The 22,575-nt window shown below is 40.3% G+C and overlaps 1 protein-coding gene across 5 annotated transcripts in view; it reads left to right on the top strand.

The window, feature by feature from the left end:
* LZTS3 (leucine zipper tumor suppressor family member 3) overlaps window positions 1-22,575 on the top strand; it is a 303,348-nt gene that overhangs the window by 185,270 nt on the left and 95,503 nt on the right. The window contains exon 1 of one of the 5 annotated variants that reach the window (XM_033953024.1): window positions 3,347-3,487. The exons of the other annotated variants lie outside the window; for them this stretch is intronic. The gene's annotated coding sequence lies outside the window, so the exon portion shown is untranslated. Of the gene's footprint in view, window positions 1-3,346; window positions 3,488-22,575 lie in introns of those variants that run through there. 5 annotated transcript variants of the gene reach the window in all.

Genomic DNA, 22,575 nt, shown 5'->3' with positions numbered 1-22,575 from the left:
GGGACTGGGTATCCCTAATCTGGTTCTTTATAATATGGCCTGTTTGTTGAAACTCTTAAAGGACTGGGCTACTGGGAGAGCAGTAGTACACACGGTCTCATTTGAATCTGCTTTCTATGTGGGGTAGGGGGGGGCATGAGGGGATTGCGTAATGGTAGAGGGATACTTTAAGAATTTGTTTGGTATGTTCCTAAACTCTATTTAGGCAAGATTGGGCTAGATTTACTAAGGCCACTGATCGGATCTGAACCGTGGCCGGGGGGCTGATTCACGAAGTGCCCTTATGCAAATGAGGACAATTGTAATCACACACCCCCACTGACCGCATGGATCACTCCCCAGTGATCCTGACGCATACGCAGACCAACTCCTTTGCCTGTAGATGGTCTGCGCATGCTTTTTTTTTTTTTTTTGTCGTTCTTATCAAGCTGGAAACTTTCGCGAGCCCCTGGTTTTAACCCGCGGGTTGAAAGCGGGGCTGCATCTCAGGTTAAAACCATGGACTCGGGGCAGAGAGCAGAGGAGATTGGGGCAGAGAGCAGAGCACCAAGAGCAGGAGAATTGGGGCAGAAAGCAGGGTTTTTGCTCAAGCGACTGGTCCTCGCCAGTCGCTTGTTTTTGTTTTGGCCAGCCCAGTCGGTGTGTCTTCTTTAGTTTTGTGAATCGTGTCCTTCCTACTTTGCATGCTGTTTCCCCTCATTTGCATGCTCAGATTGGAGGATGATCGGCCATGAGGTTAGTGAATTGGGTCGGAGGAAAATCGGGTCGCAAAGTGGTTAGGACACGATCGGTGTCCTTAGTGAATCTAGGCCATCGTTTAGTCATGTACTGAAGAGTTACAGTACATCATAAGCGGAGCCCATGGTGTTAGGTTGGTTGTACTTTTATGTCTTTTTCCTATTATCTGGTGTAACATTGTCCTTTTTTGTATTTTGCTTTATATGGGTAGCAGGAGGTGCTAATCAAATGTAGAATACAGGTCCCAGCATGCAGTGTTGAGTTACAGGAAAGAGATATTTCTACCCAGGCTGGGTTTATTCTAGAGAGGTCCCCAAGGGAGAAAGAGAAACTCTCAAGCTTTTCCTAGAGATAGGCAGAGGCAGGCCTTGGGAAAGTAGACTGGTGCCTGTAGCAGTTTGGCTGAGGTAAGCCAAATTCATTCTACTTGGTATGAGACAAACGATAACAAATAAAAATTCTCTTTATGTGCAATTGTGTCTTGGCTGTATATGGTTTGCCCAGAAAGGTCAGCACAGGCTAGCCAGCTAAACCAGGTTAGTCTCCCACAAGGCCTTATTTTAAAGATTAAAATTCAAGAGGAAGCAAATTAATTGTAAGGCGAAACATGATCGTAAAACCATAGGCCCATTTCAGCCTAGAAGACCTGTTGAACAATGCTTTGGTTAGGGTAGTCAGTTGGATTCTCTTGACAAGGTTAATCCAGTCCTGGATTTACTCTATTGCATGCAGGGACTTGTTCTTCCGATTTTCCCAATGTAAGGAAAGCAAGGCTAGAAGTCCCTGCATGCAATAGAGTAAATCCAGTGAGGGGTATGGCTAGTGGGAAAAAGGAGGTACTGATGCCCCTGTATAAGACTTTGGTGAGACCTTATTTAGAATATTGTGTACAATTTCTGGAGGCTGCACCTTCAAAAAGATATAAAAAGGATGGAGTTGGTCCAGAGCACTGGTAGGCAAACTCATTAGTCAAAAGAGCCAAAAGATCAGCAGTACAACGATTAAGATTTCTTTTGAGAGCCAAATTTCTTTTCAAGAACCATGTTTTTAGGAGTCATTTTTAACTAGCTACTAACATTCAATAAAACCAGATATCATAATCTTATTTATTGACAAAATATTTTTTACATTAAAATATAAATATGACAAACCACGTATTTAATGACACCCCACTCGCCCACACGTAGGGAAAAAATTTGTCCCCATCCCTGTGAGCTCAATCCCTGTCCCCGCAAACCATCTGATCCCATCCACACAAGCCTTTAATAGTTTTATACTGAACTTAATTAAAGTATAAAAAGAAACAATTGTCAATTTATAAATCCGCATCTTCTCCCCAATCTCCACTTCTCTTCCCCATTTCCCTTCAGCGTCCTCAGTCCACTCTCTCTCCACTTACCCTCAGCGCACGCGCATAAAATCAAGCAAGCAATTTTATATCATTTTCATTCTATTCATTCATAGAAATTAAAGTCTAAATAATGCCAGTCGCATAACAAAACATGATTTTACAAAAATAATTCCCTGCACATTCAAGCCTTCAAGGATTACTAGATGTCTTTCAGCAGCTTCCCTCCCTTCCCCTTACCTTCATGGCGATTTTCTTTTTTTTGTCTTCCAGCTGCCCGAGCCGGCTTTCATCAAGTCGCGTGTGGCTGCCAAAACTTCTCCTCTGATGCAACTTCCTGTTTCCGGTTGCATCAGAGAAGAAGTTTCAGCAGCCACACACGACTTGATGAAAGCCGGCTTGGGCATCTGGAAGACAAAAAGAAAATTGCCACGAAGGTAAGGGGGAGGGAGGGAGATGCCCAGTCAGTGACTTGTCATTCTCTAGCACACTTTCTGGGCTTGCGAGCTACTTTTAAAATGACCAAGTCAAAATGATCTACCAACAATAAAATTAAAAAAAACACAAAACACATTGTACGCAGAGAAAATGTTAATTATCATTTATATTCCGTGGGTTTTCAAAGAGGTCAAGGCAGATGACTTTATGCAATGTCACCTCAGTAACAACTATACAAAAATAGACAAATATACCCCCTCCCTTTTTACTAAACTGCGATAGCGGTTTTTAATGCAGGGAGCTGCACTGAATGCCCTGCGCTGCTCTCGATGCTCATAGGCTCCCTGCGCTAAAAACCACTATTGCAGTTTAGTAAAAAGAGGGCATAGTGCAAAATATAGACAGCAGATATAAATTCTCAAAATGGACACATTTTGATCACTAAATTGAAAATAAAATCATTTTACCTACCTTTGTTGTCTGGTAATTTCATGGGTCTCTGGTTGCACTTTCTTCTTCTGACTGTGCATCCAATATTTCTTCCCTTCTTTCAGCCTCCTGTATGCTTCCTCTCCTCCAGACCTCATTCCCTCTCCCAACTTTTTCTTTCTTTCTCCCTGCCCCTTCTTTCTTTCTGTCTACCTGCCCCCCCTTACTTTCTTTCTTTCTCCCTGCCCTTCCCCAAGCCACCGCCATCGGGGAACATACCACCACCGCCACAGCCATCAGGGAACAGGCCGCCACCAAGTTCTGAGCTCTCCCTGCTTCCCTTCCACGTAAAGAGGATGCTGAAGCACCGGGCCGACCAACCTTCCCCACCTGATGTCAATTCTAACGTCGAAGAGGAAGTTCCGGGCCAGCCAAGCAGCGATTGGCTCTAGCTAGCAGAGTCATGAGCCACACTCAAGTGGCTATAGAGCCACGGTTTACCGACCACTGGTCCAGAGGAAGGTTACTAAAATGGTATGTGGTCTTCATCATAAAGCATATGAGTATCTCAATCTGTATACTTTGGAGGAAAGGTGGGAGAGGGGAGATATGATAGACGTTTAAATCAACTTCTAATCAAAAAATGTTTTTAACCAAGTGGTGGAAATGCCCACTGAAAAACCATTTCCTTACAGTGGAGAAAAAGCCTCAACTTTATTTCATATGCAGGATTTGGACATTGGTTCCTTATCTTCACTTCAGTGCCGAATATGTTATTACAGGAAGATCACTGCATCGGATCGCGATCCTGGTTTTGTTAACAGCTGTGAAGATAAGTGAAACTTTTCCTTAGGTTCTTTTACCTGTTCCCTGTGCACAGTGGTGGGATATGTTCCCGTTTTGAAAGATTACATTTTTGAGAAGTAGTGGAGTGTTTTGCCCATGATACAGAATAAGAACGGCTGAAAAACTCATTGGGTTGCCGTCTGCATATAAAATAAAGTTGAGGCTTTTTCTCCACTGTAAGGAAATGGTTTTTCAGTGGGCATTTCTACCACTTGGCTAACAACACTTTTTAATTAGAGGTTGATTTATATATTGTTGTTTATTTTTCTAGAGAGACGTTTAAATACCTACGTAATGTAAATGCACATGAGTCAAGTCTCTTTTATTTGAAAGGAATCTCTGCAATGAGAAGAGCATAGCATGAAGTTAAGAGGTGATAAGCTCCGGAGTAATCTGAGGAAATACTTTTTTACAGAAAGGGTGGTAGATGCATGAAACAGTTTCCCAGAAGAGGTGGTGGAGATAGAGACTGTGTCTGAATTCAAAAGGGCCTGGGATAGGCACCTGGGATCTCTCAGAGAAAGAAAGAGATAAAGGTTACTGTGGATGGGCAGACTAGATGGGCCATTTGGCCTTTATCTGCCATCATGTTTCTGTGAGCAAGAGAGAAGTTTTTATGCATGATGTACTTCAGAGCAGATACTGATTTTGTTGAATCTGATCCTTCAAAAACAAACATTAAAAAAATAGATGAAAAATCCCTGGGGAAGTTAGTAGCGAATTGTATGAGTAAGTTTTATGTTTTTTTCTTACATTGAGTACCACCCCAGGGAACCTCTTCTAATTAATAGCCAGCTGTAAAAACATAAATGAGCTGTTTTAAACTGCATGAGACTCATAATGTCAAGGTTACTTAATTCTGTATGTGATCTACAGTAATATAACAGAGCTTATCTGTTAAGCTCATTCCGTTGGTTGCATTAGGATCATGGACATTTTCACTTGCTGTGTTTTGTTTGTAATGCATTGAGCTGAATTTCTAGTTAGTCTTACTCTTGCAAACAGAAATTCAAAGGCTTTTTTTTTTATTTTTTTTATGCTTCCCTTCGGGAGGCAGTAAGAACAGTAATCCTATGTCTAATCTGAGATGATCAATAGAGACCAAAGAACTGCTGTTGTCTATATACAGTAGGCCCCGCCCACACATAATGAGGACCTCCTTTTCAATTCCAGGTAAAGTGTCACTACGCACACTGTCCAGCTTGATTAGGCACAATAGAACTCAGTCCTGATGCAGCACAATTAGCAACAGCATCTGTGCAAAATGTGGTAATGGTAGCATTTGTATACCATATGACATTCAAGGCATTTATCATGAGAGATTTCTTACTACTGCTACTATTAATTATTTCTATAGTGCTAATGGATATACGCAGTGCTGTAAAGAGTCACAAAGAAGCCAGTCCCTGCTCAAAGAGCTTACAATCTACAAACAGACAGGCAATTAATGGTTGATAACAATTTACTTAAAATACCACTGCCACATCTGGATAATGTAGAAATTAGAAAAGTTCAAACATTACTAAATATTTGTTAATATTTATGCAGCCCTTTATTTTTATAGCTTCTATACTGAAAGAGAGAGACACTAAAATAAGGTATTGATGCATTTTATTTTTTCTATTCTGCTTCTGGGCCCTGAAATCACAGTTCAGATACATCTTTCAGACTTGTTTCATGGTCATTTGCCAAAATCCATGCAGCAGTTTGCAAGACACTCATTTCTCAGGTATAAAAAAATGCTAATGAGAATGTTGAATAGAACTTTAGACCTATTCCTTCTAATTTTCTTTTCAGTCCTTGGGTTGGGGGGAGGGCAGTTGGCTGAGAGACTGAAGAGTTGTTTAATAGTGTTTGTGCATGGATGGATAGAGACAAACTAGCATGGAATCTTGGGAAGCACTAACTCCCACCCACCCTTTGCATATTTTCTTTTATTTATAGTCAATTATTCTAATTAGGATAATAGGAGAATGTTCCTTACATAATTTTAATTAATTACATTACTTGCTGAGAAGCAAACACTAAATAATTCATATAATCATGAGACTTTTTATATTAGTCTAATATCCCTAGTACCTTTGACAACTTTAATTAATCAAACACCTAACTAATACTAAGATGCAGACAGGTAGTCCAGCAGCGAGAGGGCTACTATCTAGTTTTTTTGCTTTGAGTGTTGCATGTATGATTATCTTCCAGTTGGGAAGAAGATATACATGTGTGCTCGATGCAAAGAGCTCCTAGCTCTCTGTGAATGAGTCTATTTTCTTGAGGCTAGACTAACAGACTTGGAGGGTCTCTGCTGCCTTGGAGGAGGAGGTCTTCTTAAAGGAAAGCATCCCCTGGTATAGTAGGAAGTAATCCTATAGGCGGGACCTGCCAATCGGGGGATTCAGTATCTTCTCATGCTGAATATGCATCTCTAGGGGCTTCTGCCCAGAAAGGAAGGGTTAAGACAGCTATTAAACATAGAAACATGATGACAGATAAAGGCCCAATGGTCCATCTAGTCTGCCCATCTGCAGTAACAATGATCTCTTCCTCTCTCTAAGACAGTGTTTCTCGACTTCTTCAAACCAAGTACCCCTAAGTCTAATAAATATCAACAGAGTACCCCAGCCCAAGCTTTGCCCCTGACCCCACCCCCATAATAATAGTACTAATTGTAATGCAATTTCTTCCATCCATTATTCATATACACACAATATAATTTTAATATCTAATGGCAACCACAAAATTAAAAAAACTCAAAGCACACTGTACGCAGAGAAAATGTTAATTGGAACCCCCCCCCAAAATATAAATGATAAAGAGGTCAAGGCAGATGACTTTAAAATATGCAATGCCACCTCAGTAACAATTATGGAAAAATAGACAAATATAGTGCAAAATATAGACAGCGGATATAAATTCTCAAAACGGACACATTTCGATCACTAACTCCCTCTTTTATACGAAACTGCAATAGCAGTTTCTAGCACGGGGAGCCGCCCTGAATGGCCCGCGCTACTCCTGACGCTCATAGGAACTCAATGAGCGTCGGGAGCAGCGCAAGCCATTCAGCGCGGCTCCCTGCACTAGAAACTGCTATTGCAGCTTCGTAAAAGGAGGCCTAAATTGAAAATAAAATCATTATCCCTACCTTTGCAGCACGTGGCTGACCCACAAGCCTTCCCTCCGACTTCAACTCTGACGTTGGAGAAAAGGTTTCTGGGTCAGCTACTTAACGTGCAGAGTGAGAATTGCTGTGTGCGCCGTCCCCGCTGAAGACAGGGGAGTGGGTACGACTTGAAGAAGGTGGTAATTATGTTGGCTTCAGGGATGGGGAGCAGGCGGGCAGGCAGAGATCATCAGAAGTGGCTTCAGCGGTGGGGGAAGGGGCAGGCATGCAGGATCCCTAGCTGTGGCAGCCTCTAGAGCGAGAATTGGCAGCTAGGCTGTGTACCCCCAAGGGTACACATACCGCATGTTGAGAAATACTGATGTAGCTGACATTTTTAACACCACTGTATGATTGGTTGAGAAATGAAGGAGTGGAGACAACAGCTCAACTTTCATTCAGAAACCTGTCTTTGTTGATGATCTATCAACCAATTGTGTTGCTGATATTCTTAACACAACTATGTGATTGGCTGAGAAATGGAAAAAGGCTGGAAATCACAACTTGATGTACATTCTAAAACATCATACTGGAACTTGTTTATGCCTTTCACTAAAGTCAAATGTTTTTCTTTATGGCAATGTCACCAGAACGTTAACAATACAGTGCTTCTGTCATTCTCGTGGTTAATTTATAGTAATTAGCTTCAATGTTATTCGACTTTACTGACAAGCCATCTGCCACTCATATTACTTCCTGGCACTAAACAATTGGTCAATGGTTGAAAAAAAGATTGCGCTCAAAGCCTTCCTATGATTTGATCACTCATTCAAAGAAAGGCATTCCATTCAATTTGGTTGTTTAAACCCATTTGGTTCTAACGCTTTGAAGTAATGTAAAAATCCAATGTTGTTCTCTTTGTTATAGAATCTTAGCACGATCTCCTCCTCTTTGACTATACTTCACCATATCAATTACAAGACATCACAGATTTTCAAAATTGTGTAGGAAGTCTCTGCATTGAACCACGAGTGGTGCTTCTGTTCTATTTTGTTTCAGATTGGAACGGTGTTCATTCAATCTGATTTTAAGGCTTCTGGTTGTCTTGCCTACGTAGACTTTTTTTTTTTTTTTCTTTCAATGACCTATGATAAAATATATTTCAAAAACTGTTGCAGTTAACTGAAACGTCTTAACTGATATTCTTTGAAATCCACTAGATTTGCAAAAATACATGTTTATGAAGCAATGTCACAATTTTTGCAATACCCACACTTAAAGTTCCCTTTCAAACCTTGTAGTGACTGTGCTGATTTTGTTCTCAATGCCGAAGGACTCAAAATTCCTTTAAATTTTTACCCCGTGAATATGCTGTTCTTTATGCTTTGTTTTTAAAGATCTCATGTGTCTGCACAATGTTCCAATGTCTTCTTACTATACTCATTATTGTTGAACTTGCACTAGTTTACTTTGTGATGAACATTTGTATATTCTCATCTGATGTTTGCCTTGGTGAGGAGGATAATAGATATTCCCTGTGATTATATTTCACACCTGTATAAACTGATTTTAAATTCTTTTTGCTATATCCCCTTCCAGATAGCTTTTGCCCTAATGTTTTGGATTGTTGTTTAAAGTCTTGTCCTTCACTGCATATGCAGCAATATCGCAAAAATTGTGAATAATGAAGACTTTGGGGTCCTTTTATCAAGGTGTGGTAGCGGTTTAACGGGTGGGATACCGCCTGCCGCGCTAGTACCTAACGCCTCCATTGACGAGGCGTTAGGATTTTAGCCGGCCACGGGGGTTAGCGCATGATGAAATGTCAGACGTGCTAACTTCGCTAACGCGGCTTGATAAAAGGAGCCCTTTGAGGGGGCGCTGTTGAGCCCACGTGTGATGGCAGCTTAAACGTGGAGCTCCTGCACCCGAATGAAAAATCGTAATTTGCAGCGCTGCGTCGGCTCTTAGAAACGCTTCAAAAATAAAGTACAGGCAAGTTCCTGGTGTCCCCATTCGGAATCGCTACTTTTTTCTTGGCGAAATGGCGGATAAAAAGGTCAATAAGCGCCACAAACCAGACCCCCCGTCGCCCTCTAAAGTGCCGCTGCCGGGTCCCGATACCGGAAGTGCATTGGAGATACTCACTGAACTTCGCGAGTTAAAAAATTTAGTCTCTGACACTAAAACTGCAACGGAGGAAATAAATGAAAAGCTAACTACACTGACAACCGACTTTTCTCTGCTCCAGACCCGAGTACAGACTATGGAAAACAAAATGGAGGCCACCTCTCAGCACATGGCTGAGCTGAAAGCTCAAACAAGGAAAATTGCCTTCCTGGAGTCTGAACTGGAAGATAATAATAATAGGTCGCGTCGCTGTAATATTTGTCTCCTTGGCCTTAAGGAAGGATCGCATGACAACAATTTGGTCACATTCCTGGAGGATTTAATCCCTAAACTGCTGGACCTTACCTTCACACGTGAGTTTGAAATAGAGAGGGCGCACAGAGTTCCTTCTGCTAAAAATCCGAATGACCGCTACCCTCGACCGGTGGTTATTAAACTCCTCCGTTACCAGCATGTCTTAGACATTATGCAGCGTGCCAAAATCAGAGCACCTATTAAACACGACGGTGCCACCATTCTTTTCCTGCCTGACCTGAGCAAAACCACGGCTGCAAGGAAAAAGAAACTGCTCTCTTATCGGCCTCAATTAAAGCAGCTCAATGCCAAATTTGGCATGCTATACCCAGCCAGGATGAGAGTCACTCTCTTCAATCAAACCAAAAATTACACTAACCCAGAGGATTTAGCTGCCTTTATTGAATTGCAGTCTCCTACCCCCATCCACCAGGTTTAACTACTACTCAGGGGCTGTTTTCAAGTCATCTTGCCTGTATTATGATACCTTGCTGATTGCAATAGTTCATTAATTGTTCTGACTCATGTTCTAGTATATCTCTTATTGCACAATGTTTATTACATCATGTTGTTCTTGTGCTTTCCACTGCATATATTATACTGTTTCATTCATATGGGTGCTTCGCTTTCACAGCTGCTGTTTCACTCTCACAGCGCACATGTGTTTTATAATGTATGGCTTTAGGTCATTTCTTAGTTACTTTGGTCCACTATTGTCTCAGGCAATGCAGCGTACTAACTTGTCTTTTCTCCATAGGTTGTGCAACAGATATTTACAATTACTCCCTATTACTGCCTCTATGAAGCTAGTCTGTCTCCAATTTTCTGTTAATCCCAATACACATTCACATGACCCTTAAATGTTTATCCTTAAATACTAAAGGGCTAAATAACTCGATCAAACTCAAGAAAATACTGCTATATCTTGAACAACAAACGCCTGACATTATTATGCTACAAGAGACCCATCTGGACAGTGTGGCTTCTGATAAAGTTCGATTTGGGTGGTTTCTGCCTGCATTTTACTCTCCTGCCATAGAGAAAAAGGGTGGGGTGTTGACTCTAGTTCAGAACAATCAGGATATCAAAGTTATCGCCTCCTCGCATGACCTACAGGGCAGATGGGTCAAGGTTTTAATTGAACACGGTGGACGGAAAATAACTCTATTTAATGTATATGGCCCAAACATAGATTCACCTGAGTTCTTCAACGGAATCTCTTCATCAATTTTACAGGACTCTGATTGGGAGGCGATTTTAACCTGGTTTTGAACCCTGAAACTGACAGAAACTCCCACTTCAGATACAAAAAATCTAAAGCGTGGTTTGCTCTTCACCACATGATCACAGACCTACACTTAGTGGACATTTGGAGAAGTACCCATGGCTCTGATAGAGGCTATACGTTCTACTCCAACCCCCCACATGTCGTACTCTCGCATAGATTATTTCTTACTCGACAGAGCCTTGTGCGACTCAGTTAAAGCTGCTGACATTTTACCTATATCTGTATCAGACCATGCGGCTATCTCACTCCAACTTCAGTGCAGTACGCCTCTACCACCACACCGACAATGGCGCTTCAATGCTTCTTTGCTCCAAGATCCACAATTCAAGATTGATGTGCGCAAGGCTATTGAGGAATACTTCTCCTTCAATACCCCGGAACATACCTCCTGGATTATTTGTTGGGATGCCTTCAAAGCCTACATAAGAGGCGTCATCATTTCTCACACAGCGCGTTCACGTAAGTCCCAGACGGAAGCCACCCTTCAGATGGAACGAGACATTAAAGATCTGGAAAAAGTACATCAACGGGATCCGCTGGACGTCCCCACTCTCACTCGAATGGCTAAGGCTCGTTATGTATACAACTCCCTGCTCAGTAAAACAGCTGCTAATTCGGTGTTTCAACAATCAGCTTCTTACTTCGCCGATAACAACAAGTGTGGACACTTGTTAGCTTCTTACCTAAAGAAGAGAGCAGATAAAAAGAACATAGTTGCTATTGAACTGGAAAACGGGGACACTTTAACCACCAACCAGGACATCTCTCAAGCCTTCAAGTCATTTTATGAGAAGTTATATACTTCAGAATTGGATAATAATGAGATTGCTTCAAAATTTTTGGATGATCTACCTCATCCTACCCTTTCCCAGGAGGACAGTATGCCACTGGATGAACCCTTGACTGTATCAGAACTTGATCAAGTGATTGATGACATGGCTCCTCATAAAGCGCCCGGGCCTGATGTTCTAACAGTTGAGTTCTATAAGGAATTTAAGGATGTACTTAACCCTTATTATCTACAATTTCTTAACTCAGTTATTGAGTCAGGGCAAATACATGGTTCATTCACCGAAGCTCACATCATTGTCCTCCCGAAACCTGATAAAAATCCTCGCTCAGTATCGAACTACAGACCTCTGTCACTCATAAATGTCGACGCGAAGATATATGCAAAACTTCTATCTAACAGGTTGCAGGGTGTTATAACCACTTTGATCAAGTCGGATCAAAGTGGTTTTATCACTGGGAGGTTTTCCTCTGACAACTCCAGAACCTTTTCCCATATCATTGCGCAATCTCAGAACCACCACCAAGAACTTATGGCAGTGGGGCTGGACGCAGAGAAAGCCTTTGATCGCGTGGAGTGGGCTTTCCTATTCACAGTCCTAGCCTGGTATGGATTCTCCGCGGATTTCATCAAAAAGATTAAGATCCTTTACTCATCTCCATCTACCAGAACTTTTATAAATGGAACGTTGTCCTCTACATTTCACCCGACACGTGGCACCCGACAAGGATGCCCTTTGTCCCCCCCTACTGTTCGATCTGGCGCTGGAACCCCTACTCATCTCCATCCGTACTAATAAACTCATTGAAGGGTTCAAAACCGGTAGGGATGAGATCAAAATCTCGGCATACGCCGATGATATACTTTTATACATCTCTCCTCCTTCTTTTCCGCACTTAATCACAACAATCATGCAATACTCTGCGTTGTCTGGTTACAAACTGAACATGAATAAAACGCTGATTATGCCTCTCAACTGTCCAGAGGTCAAGACTGACGTGGAATCATATGGAGTCCAATGGTCCGCCACTGCAATGAAATACTTGGGAGTATACTTTGGACCCACTCTGAAAGAAACAATACAACTTAATTCTGATTACTTACTACGCATAGCCCGACATACAACATCTATGTGGTCCCCTCTCAACCTTTCTTGGTGGGGCAGGCTGGAATCGATACGCATGATGATTGTTCCTAAAATCAACTATGTTCTGAACATGTTACAGTTCTTCCTACCTCGTTCCTTCTACAAGAATCTGGACTCTATTCTCACGCAATACCTCTGGAATAAGAGACAGCCTCATATTGCTTTAGGAAAACTTAAACTGGCAAAGGTGGAGGGGGGGAGAATTTTCCAGATTTTTATAAATACCACAGCGCTTTTCTCATAAGGCATTGGTCTCAAGGTCATGTTGCTAACAGATCTCCAGATAGACCAGGCTGGATTGATTTGGAAATCCACTTGTATGGGGTGTACCGCATGAAATACCTTCCTGGCCATACTCTTTCTCGCCGAGATAAAGAGGATTGCATCCTTCTGTCTTACAAATCTGCGATACAAGTTCTAGACACTATCCTGCCTCATAGCTGGGAAAAATCTTCTCTAATACCGATTTGGAACAACCAAAGATTTTTGATCCAGGCTAAATCTTTTTGTTGGCCTCTCTGGCAGCAGAGGGGTATTGAGACGATCAAGGACTTAACTAATGTGAAAGGATGGATGGCCTTCCACGAACTCGCAGCTGCCAGAGATATCCCTAATAATCAGTACTATGCGTGGCTCCAACTCACTCATTGCTTACGGGCCGCCCTTCCTGACCTACAGGCCCTGGTTGATGAACCGAGTCTAAGTGCACTTTTGGCCAAGTCCTCTGTGTTCAATTATAAAGCCTCTGTTTGGTACAAGTTGATTCAAAAGGCCTCCGGCAAAGATCCCCTGTCTTCTGAAATTAAATGGCAACATGTATTAAACTTACCTTCAGATGCCATTGACTGGTCTAAGATTTGGCTAACATTCCATAAATCCATAAGATCAGCTTCTGTGCTACAGTCCATATTCTTCCTGTTACACCGTGCTGTTTGGACTCCTCATTTATCACACCGAATAGATCCATCTACTCCATCCAAATGCTGGTCTTGTGACAATGTCGATGGGTCTTTGGAACATCTGTTATTCAATTGTAAACACCTTGGGATTTACTGGAATAAGGTGTGGGGCACAATATGCACAATCTTAGACATTTCAGAGCCTCTCTCTCTCAGAACTCTCATACTAATGTCTCACAGTTTGACCGTTCCCCTAGATAAGCATAACGATTCTCTCCTGACAATCATGTTGTCGTTAGCAATCCAAAATGTTCTTTTTAGTTGGAAACATTTAGAAAATGTTGAATACCATGCTTGGTGGAACACACTATGTCTTCATAGTAAATATGAACGAGTTATAGCAGAAAAAAATGGTGCCCTTGTAAAGTATAAGAATGTTTGGTCTCCTATACACCAATACTGTTTGAATGTGTAAATTGATATTGTATCTTCTCATTGAATTTATATAGCTTTTCTGCCACTGGAATCTGATATATCTTTACTGCACTCCCTTAGACAAGATCTTTCTTGCTACCTCTTACTTTCCCTTGATAGTATGCCTGCTTGATACTTGACCACAATATTTTGTTATTCTGTACATGGACCATATACTCTCTGCTGTATTTATGTTGTCCTTTGTATTATGTTTTTGGAAACTTAATAAAACATTTTTGAACTTAAAAAAAAAAAAAAGGAGCCCTTTGTTTACATTTCTTTGGATGACAGCTAGATGAACAAAGGAAAGTATTACGATCTGCGTTCTTACAATATAAATTTTGTTTTAAAACCTTCCTGAGATTGTTCAGTGCTAACATCCAAAAAAAGAGTCTGATAAAATTCAATTTACATATTGTTATTCTTTTCATTACATGAATTTAACCATTTATGGAAGGCTAAAAACATATCTACTGTACCTGTCCATAATAGAAAAACATCATCGATGAACCGATGCATGAATGATTATTTTTCCCCAAAAGGTGAACAAAACACCCAGTCGTTTTCAAACCTGTTGTAGATGGAGCAAACGTTGTTCCCATTGCTATGCCAGAAAGCTGAACATAGTTTGTCTAAAAAATGAAAAAAAAAATTCTCTTTCATGGCTATTCTTGTTAAATACATTAAAAAATCAGTTGGAATCAAATGTGGATGCATGCGTACATCTAAAACTTCTCTAATCACCACCAAGGCTTCTTTCTGAGGGATGGAGGTATATAATGCCGTAATATCTAAGGTAACCATCAAAAACATTTCTTCTATGCGCACAGTGTTCAAAAAATGGGTAGTATCTTTCACATATGATGGTTGTGTTTCAACTGCTGCCCGCAAAAAAACAATCAACATAAACTGATAATGGTTCCAGAAGAGAGCCTCTCGCAGAAATTATTGGACGTCCAGGGGGTTTACTGGTGTTCTTATGTACCTTTGGTAACAAATATAATACAGGAATGGTAGCAAATAAAACACAGAAAAAAAAATTGGGGTTCCCTGAGTGGAAAAATCTAAATAATCAATATAGTTTGGAGTTCTTATGCTTTCATGTGGGCTTCCTCGGACACCAGGCCGCTCAGTGGTACAAATTAATATCTGGATTTATGAATAAAAAAACCAAAGACTGGTCTTAGAGACATTGGAGCATTGAGATTAAGCATCTAATTACTGCGTCTCAATGGCCACGAATTTGGTCTTGGAGGATGAGATGTACAATGTCTGCATCTATGAGACAAACATGGTTTTATCTGTTGCATAGAGCATTCTGAACCCCTGTTTGTTTACAAAAATTAGATTGCTCTAAGTCTGATAGATGTTGGCATTGTCATATTGAAGCAGGGACTTTAGACCATTTATTGTTCTATTGTCCGTTTATTATGGATTTTTGGAAATCAATTTGGGGCCAAATTAATAGTTTATTAGAAAATCATGTGGCATTATTGTATGATACAGGACTATTTGGAATGTCTATGAGGGCTAAGAGCCAAATATCTTCCAAAAATAATAAATTCTTACTTATTTTAACAGGAGTTGCCATACAACAAATAACATGCAATTGGAAAAATTGGAATAGATTAAACTACAGTTTTTGGTGGAATTCAGTGTGTCATATTTATAAAATGGAAAGAACATTAGCTATTCAGAAAGGAAATTTTTAATAACTTTCAAGATGTGTGGGGGCCATTAACAAATTATTGCAATGAATAAGTATTATTTTCCCTAATTTATAGAAATGTAAGAATGGGGTGGGGGGAGAGGGATTTTATTATATGGTATAAGCGTTATGAGATGTTGAAAGGATGGGAGGGAAAGGGATAATTCTATTCAATATGAAGAATTGTAGAATTTCAAGTGATATATTTAAGTTAAAATGGTTGATACCTTTTGATACACTTGATGTAAGTTATAAAAATGAAAAAAGAATTACAAAAAAAAACAACCCACTGAGAAATTTATGCTCACGTTTGGTTAAAAACCCACTCATTAACCTCAATTTGGTGATTTTTGAAATCTGAGATTTCAATCTTGGGGTGAGATCTAAAGTGATATTTTTATATACTGATGTATCATTTAGTTGTCTTAATGCTTCTTCAATGTAATTAGTCCTGTCCATTAATACCACAGTGCCCCCCTTGTGGATCAGTTTTTAATTTTGTAAGTGCTTCCTTTACAGATCTAGTCAAATTATTGTTGCTATAAATAAATTTCAAGCATGCCATTTTCTTTAAAACTATCTGTTTAAAAACAGATAATGTTGCATCCAGTGGTCCTGATGGAACCCAATTTGATCTATTATAAACCACTGAGCGGTCAAAGCTACTAGTATTTTGAAAATGTATCTTCAATTTCTGCGAACATATGAATCTTTCAAAAATCTTATCGGAACTGGAGCTCGTCAAAATAATTGGATGGCACAAAAGATAAAACTCCAAAAATGCATTTTTTCTTAATCAGTAGTTAATACGTGTGATGACAAATTGATTACTGCTGATATTGGCTCTATGACCGGAACTGCCTGCCTCTTCTATTGTTTCTTGCTTCTCTGGTTCTTCTATAGTTTCTTTTTCTGGATGAATCACTATGTACAGAGAAACCTAGAGAGAATTGTAGATCTGCTTGTGAGGATTGAGCCATTGCTGAACTGGATTCTTTCTTTCTATATATCCACGGATACACTCTGTTAGTTTCATAATCTTTATCTCGTGTCAATTTCCTCATTTTCTGTTTCTTGACTGTATAATTGTGTTTCTCAACTTGAGTAATAATGCCTTTAAATTTATTTCCAAACTAGTCTTTAAGCCCGTTACATTAACGGGTGCTAGAATATATGTATGTCTGTCTTTCTTTCTTTCTGTCTCACTCCCTGCCCTTGTGTCTTTCTTCTTTTCTTTCTGTCTCCCTCCCTCCTATTATTTGTCTTTCTTTCTATTTGTCTCTCTTCCTGCCCCCTATGCAGCATTTATCTCCCCTTGTCCACTTTCCTGTACAGTAGCCATATCAGCATTCCCTCCCCCTCTATTTCCCTGTGCATCAGCATTTCCCCCCTCCCTACTTCCCTGTGCAGCATTTTCCTCCCTCCCCACTTCCCTGTACAGCAGCTGCAGCAGCATTTCTTCCCCTGTCCATTTTCTTGTGCAGCAGTTTGTATTTTTTTTAGAATGCGAGAAAGGATGGTGTAGGCAAGGAATTAAGCGAGCGGAAAGTGAGGTTTGGATGGGATTGTCACTAAATTGCATAGTAAGATCATAAAACTCTTCACAGGCAAACATACTTTCAAAATTCTCAAAATCCTCCTCTTCATGTGCTTGGGATACACTGGGGCTTGGGCGGGAAGTGTCTGCACTTCTAGCCACTTCATCTAGAGTCCCTACTGCAACACACAGGTGTTGCATCGCGCGGCGGTGACATCCAGGCCTTGCACTGCCACGTCTCTCCTGAGCCGCGACGAAGAGGGCAGGGGGTGCTAGCGGCTGGCAGCCGCCGCTCTGCACCGCCTTTCGCCTCAAGCTGCCGCGGCCTCCTCCCAGCAGCCGCCGCTCCGTACTGCCTTGCCGCGGCAGCATCTAAAGACACTTCGGCCGGTAGGGCCCTATTGTGAGGTGGAGAGCAGGGAAGCTTGTCTGGCGCGCATGCGCACTCGTGCTGCCGCGACAGATCAGGGAACACACGGCACAAGTGCGCATGCGTGCTTACCGTTTTATTATATTAAGATTCCTGTTCACCTAGATTTGTTCCAGACTTTTCAGAACCAATTTTCAACTTTCTGGGCTTGCCTCCCCACTATTTTCTCCCTCCTTTGAACTCATGGGGAGTGGATTTCCACTTCCCGTATTCTGATTTAGCTCTGTTCTGTTCATATCCCCATATTCGTTTGAGCCCACAGGCATTACTCCCACTCATGAAATAATCTCTTAAAATGCATAACATTTCACCCAAGTGTATGAATGTTCATCCCTCGGTGCATAATTTGCATAAGGTGTTAACCAAACCTCTCTGCATACCCAGCCATGTAACGTCATAAATTGGATTCAATTTTCCTGCAGTGAGATAAGTGGCAGGCAGAAACCCCTTTTCAGTTTTTAACACAGACAGATAATTGCTGGTTTTTCAAACCCACTGGTCACAAATACCTCTCTTCAAGCTTTCAGAAACCCACCCCAATTGGGGGTTGTACTAAAGACACATGATTAAGACTGTGTTGGAAATTATTTTGTTTTCTTCTGCTGCCTGTAATATAATTGATGCTGATCATTGTCTCCTTGTTTTGTTTGAAAACCCCAAGTCAAAGTATTACGTAACTCTCTGAAGTGGACTGACTGGATGAAAAGAGAGTGCTGAGTGGGTAGATTGTGTCAATTAGCCTCCCAATGCAAACTGGTCCTCATAGGCGGTCAGTGACTCATGTCTGGGGTGGGGTGATGTGGGGTATGGTGATCCACGTTAAAATCCTTGGGGTGCAAGTTCCTCTGTCTCTTCCCCCCTTTCCATCCAGTATCATCTATCTCTCTCCCCCCATAGTCTTTCTCTCTCCTGCCACGAGTCCCATCCATCACCATTGTCCCATCTCAGCCCCTCACCCAATAATTACCCCATCTTTCTCTCTCTCCATCCTTCACTCACTGATTCCTCCGTTGGGCTGCTGCCTGCCCAAATCCGTGGTGGCAAGAACCAAGTAGGAAGGGTGATCTTCCCTTCCCTGCCGCTGTCTCTCTGACTCCAGAGGCTGCAAAGAAAATTAAATCATGTGTGGGGCCAGAGCCTTGTGCATACTGCTGCCGGCTCTCCTCATTTCCCTCCTCCTCTTCCCACCCTACAATAGGAAGTTACATCACAGGAGAGGAGGAGAAAGAAGGAGACGAATGAGAAGAGCTGGCAGCAGCACACACAGGACTCTGCCCCCCCCTGCGTGATTTCATTTTTTCCGCAGCCTTCAGAGTCGGGGAGAAAGCAGCAGGTAAGGAAAGATCATCCTTTTAAATGGTATATAAATTTTTTAAATAAATAAATGTTCTTGACTGGGTAGTTAATTTCCTTGTAACTTTTTCATACTACTTGTGACCAGGTAGTCACCACCTTATACTTATCTTTACTTTTCTTTCTCCCTATTCTGTCAACATCCTACCCTCTTGTTCGTATCCTGCTTGTTTTTCCCTTAAGATATTGTATTGTAAACCTTTCCTGTCCTTTTTGTCCTCTTGGGTTTAGTTTGGTTAATTTGTCTGTGTACATTCCCCTTGTTATGTTTTTATTTTAAATATAGCCCATTGTTTTTATTTATTGTACACCGCTTTGATTTGATTTTTTATTAAAAATGGCGGCATATCAAATAAAATAACTGTAACTGTACTTTAGTGTTTGGAGCTTCTCCAAGCTTCTTATGTGGGGCTCTTATGCTGACCCTGGCCTCCTGACAAACTAAAAAATGTACTAACGTAGTCTTCCTGATGCTCACCTGGGGAAGTAAGGATTACATAGATATTTATAATCTAGATTGGCCAATGTTGAAGACAGGATGCTGGGCTTGATGGACCGTTGTCCTTACCTAAAGTAGCACATCTTATATTCTCATGTACAGTACTCCCCTGCGAATTTACGGTTCAACGTTTGTGGCCTCGGTCATTTGCAGGGGTTTTTATTCTTTGTCCTGCTGCTTTCGAAAAGGGCCAGCGCTCAGGTGAAGGACCTATGAGGAGAAGCGGCAACTTGCGTCTGTGTGGGAGTCGACTCGGAGGACGCAGTTCCAAGCAAGTTTCAAGTTTATTTAAATTTAATGGTTCGCTTAAAAATTCTAAGCGAATAACATTACAATAAATATAAGGGTAAAAACAGTTAAGATCATTATTGTGCATTAACAAACATATTCGTGAACACTTAACAAAACAGACACTACTGGAGGGGTTGGGAAAAACATGTGGGGTAAAAAGTTACAATGTTATTGTGTCCACATAGATAGACGAAGAAAATTGGATAGGGTAGGATAGAACGTTGGGATGGGGGTACCTAAAAGTAGAAAATTTTCGGAGTTTATGATATTTTCAATAGATAAAAGAAGATTCCTGCTTAAGGGTTAAAGGAAGTCTTAAATAGAAATGTTTTTAGATTATTTTAAATAAAGTAAGATCTTTGATATTCCTAATGTAGAAAGGAAGAGAATTCCAGATAAGCGGGGCTTTGACTGAAAAAATATCATGTCGCCTAGTTCCTATTATTTTCAATGATGGAACCATAAGTAGCTCCTGACTATTAGACCGGAGAGAGCGATTTGAGGAGTGTGGAATTAATAAGCGGTTAATGAACTGAGGTTCATTTGTAGTAGTTGTTTTGAAGACTAATAATGCTATTTTATATATTATTCTCTGGTTAATGGGTAGCCAATGAGATTTCATCAGATATGGAGTCACGTGATCATATTTCTTTCCATGATGTATTAATTTTATGGCGGTGTTTTGAATTATTTGTAAACGTCTTTGTTCCTTGTTTGTTATGTTTAGTAATAAGGAATTACAGTAATCTAATTTGGATATTATGAGTGAGTGGACTAAAATATTTACTGATTTTGGCTCTAAGTACTTGGACATTGAACGGATTAGGCGCAGACGGTAGAAGCAGTTTTTAACTGTGTTGCTAATATGTTCTTGGTAAGAGAATTTACTATCGATGATTACACCTAAAATCTTAAGTGAAGTTACTAATTCTATTGGTGTGTTGCTAATCGAAAAAGGGATTGATAGTTTTAGGTCTTGTTTTGAAGGGAAAAATAGAGCCCTTGTCTTGGATACATTTAGTGCTAGTTTGTTTTGTACTAGCCAATTTTTTATTTGTTCTAATTTTTGGTTAATTTGAGCTATGTCATTTGAGTTTTCCGGGTTGAATGCATGAGTCAACTGGATGTCGTCTGCGTAAGCATAGGTGGTAAAGCCTATGGATTGGCTTAGGTTTAGTAAGGGGGCTAAAAAAATATTAAATAAAAGAGGAGACAAGATAGAGCCCTGGGGGATACCATAATTTTGGGAAAAAGGTTTCGAAATTGTATTGTTAAAGCGTACCGTGGAAGTACGGTTAGAGAGATAGGAGGTAAACCATTGCAAGGCTAGGTCGCTAACGCCTATAGAATGGAGTCTGTCAAGAAGAAGAGAATGGTCAATTGTGTCGAATGCGGCTGAGAGATCGAGAGAAAATAAAATTACCGAGTTGTGGTGATCAAGATTATAAATGATATTGGTGGTGAGCCCAATTAAGGAATACTCTGTATTATGATGTTTCCTGAAGCCTGTTTGATTGGGATGTAATGCATTGGTGGAATTGGCAAAGTCTGATAGTTGAGTGAATATTACTTTCTCTGTGATTTTTGCTAAGAAAGGAATATTAGCAATTGGACGATAGTTAGTGGGGTCGTCATAGCTGATTTTATGGTCTTTTAATATAGGAGATATTATTGATGCTTTCCAACTTGTTGGTACTGTCCCTGATGAAAGGCTTTTTTTCATTATTGAGTGCAATAGTGGGCCAAAGCAAGAAAAATATTTTTTTAAAATTAAGGGAGGAATGATCTCAGAGGGGGTGTTTTTTAAATTAATACTTTGAAAAATTGATTTTATTTCGTCTAACGATGGAACTTTAAAGTTAGAACACTTAGCGCATGGGATTAGGTTATTAGTGTGTGACTCCGAGGGGTTAATGGTAGGATCAGAGGTAAAGTTTTTACGGATGTTTGTGATTTTTTCGCAGAAAGCCTCTGCCATGATTTGAGCTGAAAGATTTGAGCGTTTATTTTCGTTTTGAGGTTTTGGATTGAAGGATTTTAATATAGAGAATAAGATAGAAGAATTTCTGGCTAATTTAATTTTATTTGAGTAGAAAGTTTTCTTGGACTCATTAATTTTATTTTTATAGTATTGAGATTGTTCTATGAAAACTTTTAAGTTTACGTTATTTTTGTTTTTTCGCCATTTTCTTTCCAAAGATCGTAGTTGCCTTTTAATTAGTGAAAGTTCTGGTGTATACCATGGGTTTTGGGTTTTTTTGTTAGGTATTGTTTTATTAATTAGGGGAACCTCTTTGTCTAAAAGGAGTTGGATTGTTTCGTTCCAAGAATTAAGTTGGTGTTCGAGGGTGTCACTTTCTAATAAGAGAGGCCTTGAGAGAAGGAAAGCACAAACTGAAGAGAGTTCTAATTTAGTGTAATCACGGTAAGTTATTTTCTTGGGAATTGGAGTTGGATTTATTTTATTGTTTATCGTTAACTCGAAAGATATTAAGTGATGATCTGACCAGGGAACTGGAGTATTTAAGGTATTGTTGCAGTAAAGATGCTCTGATTTGGGGATAAAAATCATGTCCAAAATATGTTCGGCCTTGTGTGTAGGTTCATGGATGAGGGGATGTAGGTTAAGTATTTCAGTGTAGGTTAAGAGCTCTTTTGTGAGGGGGTTGGAAAGATCGTCGAAATGAAAATTGAAGTCTCCTAATATTAGAGGAAATTCCGATGTGGAACTGTAATCAAAGATCAAATTTTGAAGAGAAAATAAACTATTCTGATTTGTTGGAGGTGGAATGTACAATAAAAGTATGTCAATTTTAGGAATAGTTAAGTTGGA

Source organism: Geotrypetes seraphini, chromosome 1 (genome assembly GCF_902459505.1).
Source record: "Geotrypetes seraphini chromosome 1, aGeoSer1.1, whole genome shotgun sequence".
NCBI lineage: Eukaryota > Metazoa > Chordata > Amphibia > Gymnophiona > Dermophiidae > Geotrypetes > Geotrypetes seraphini.
This window is presented reverse-complemented; position numbering and strand designations above follow the sequence as displayed.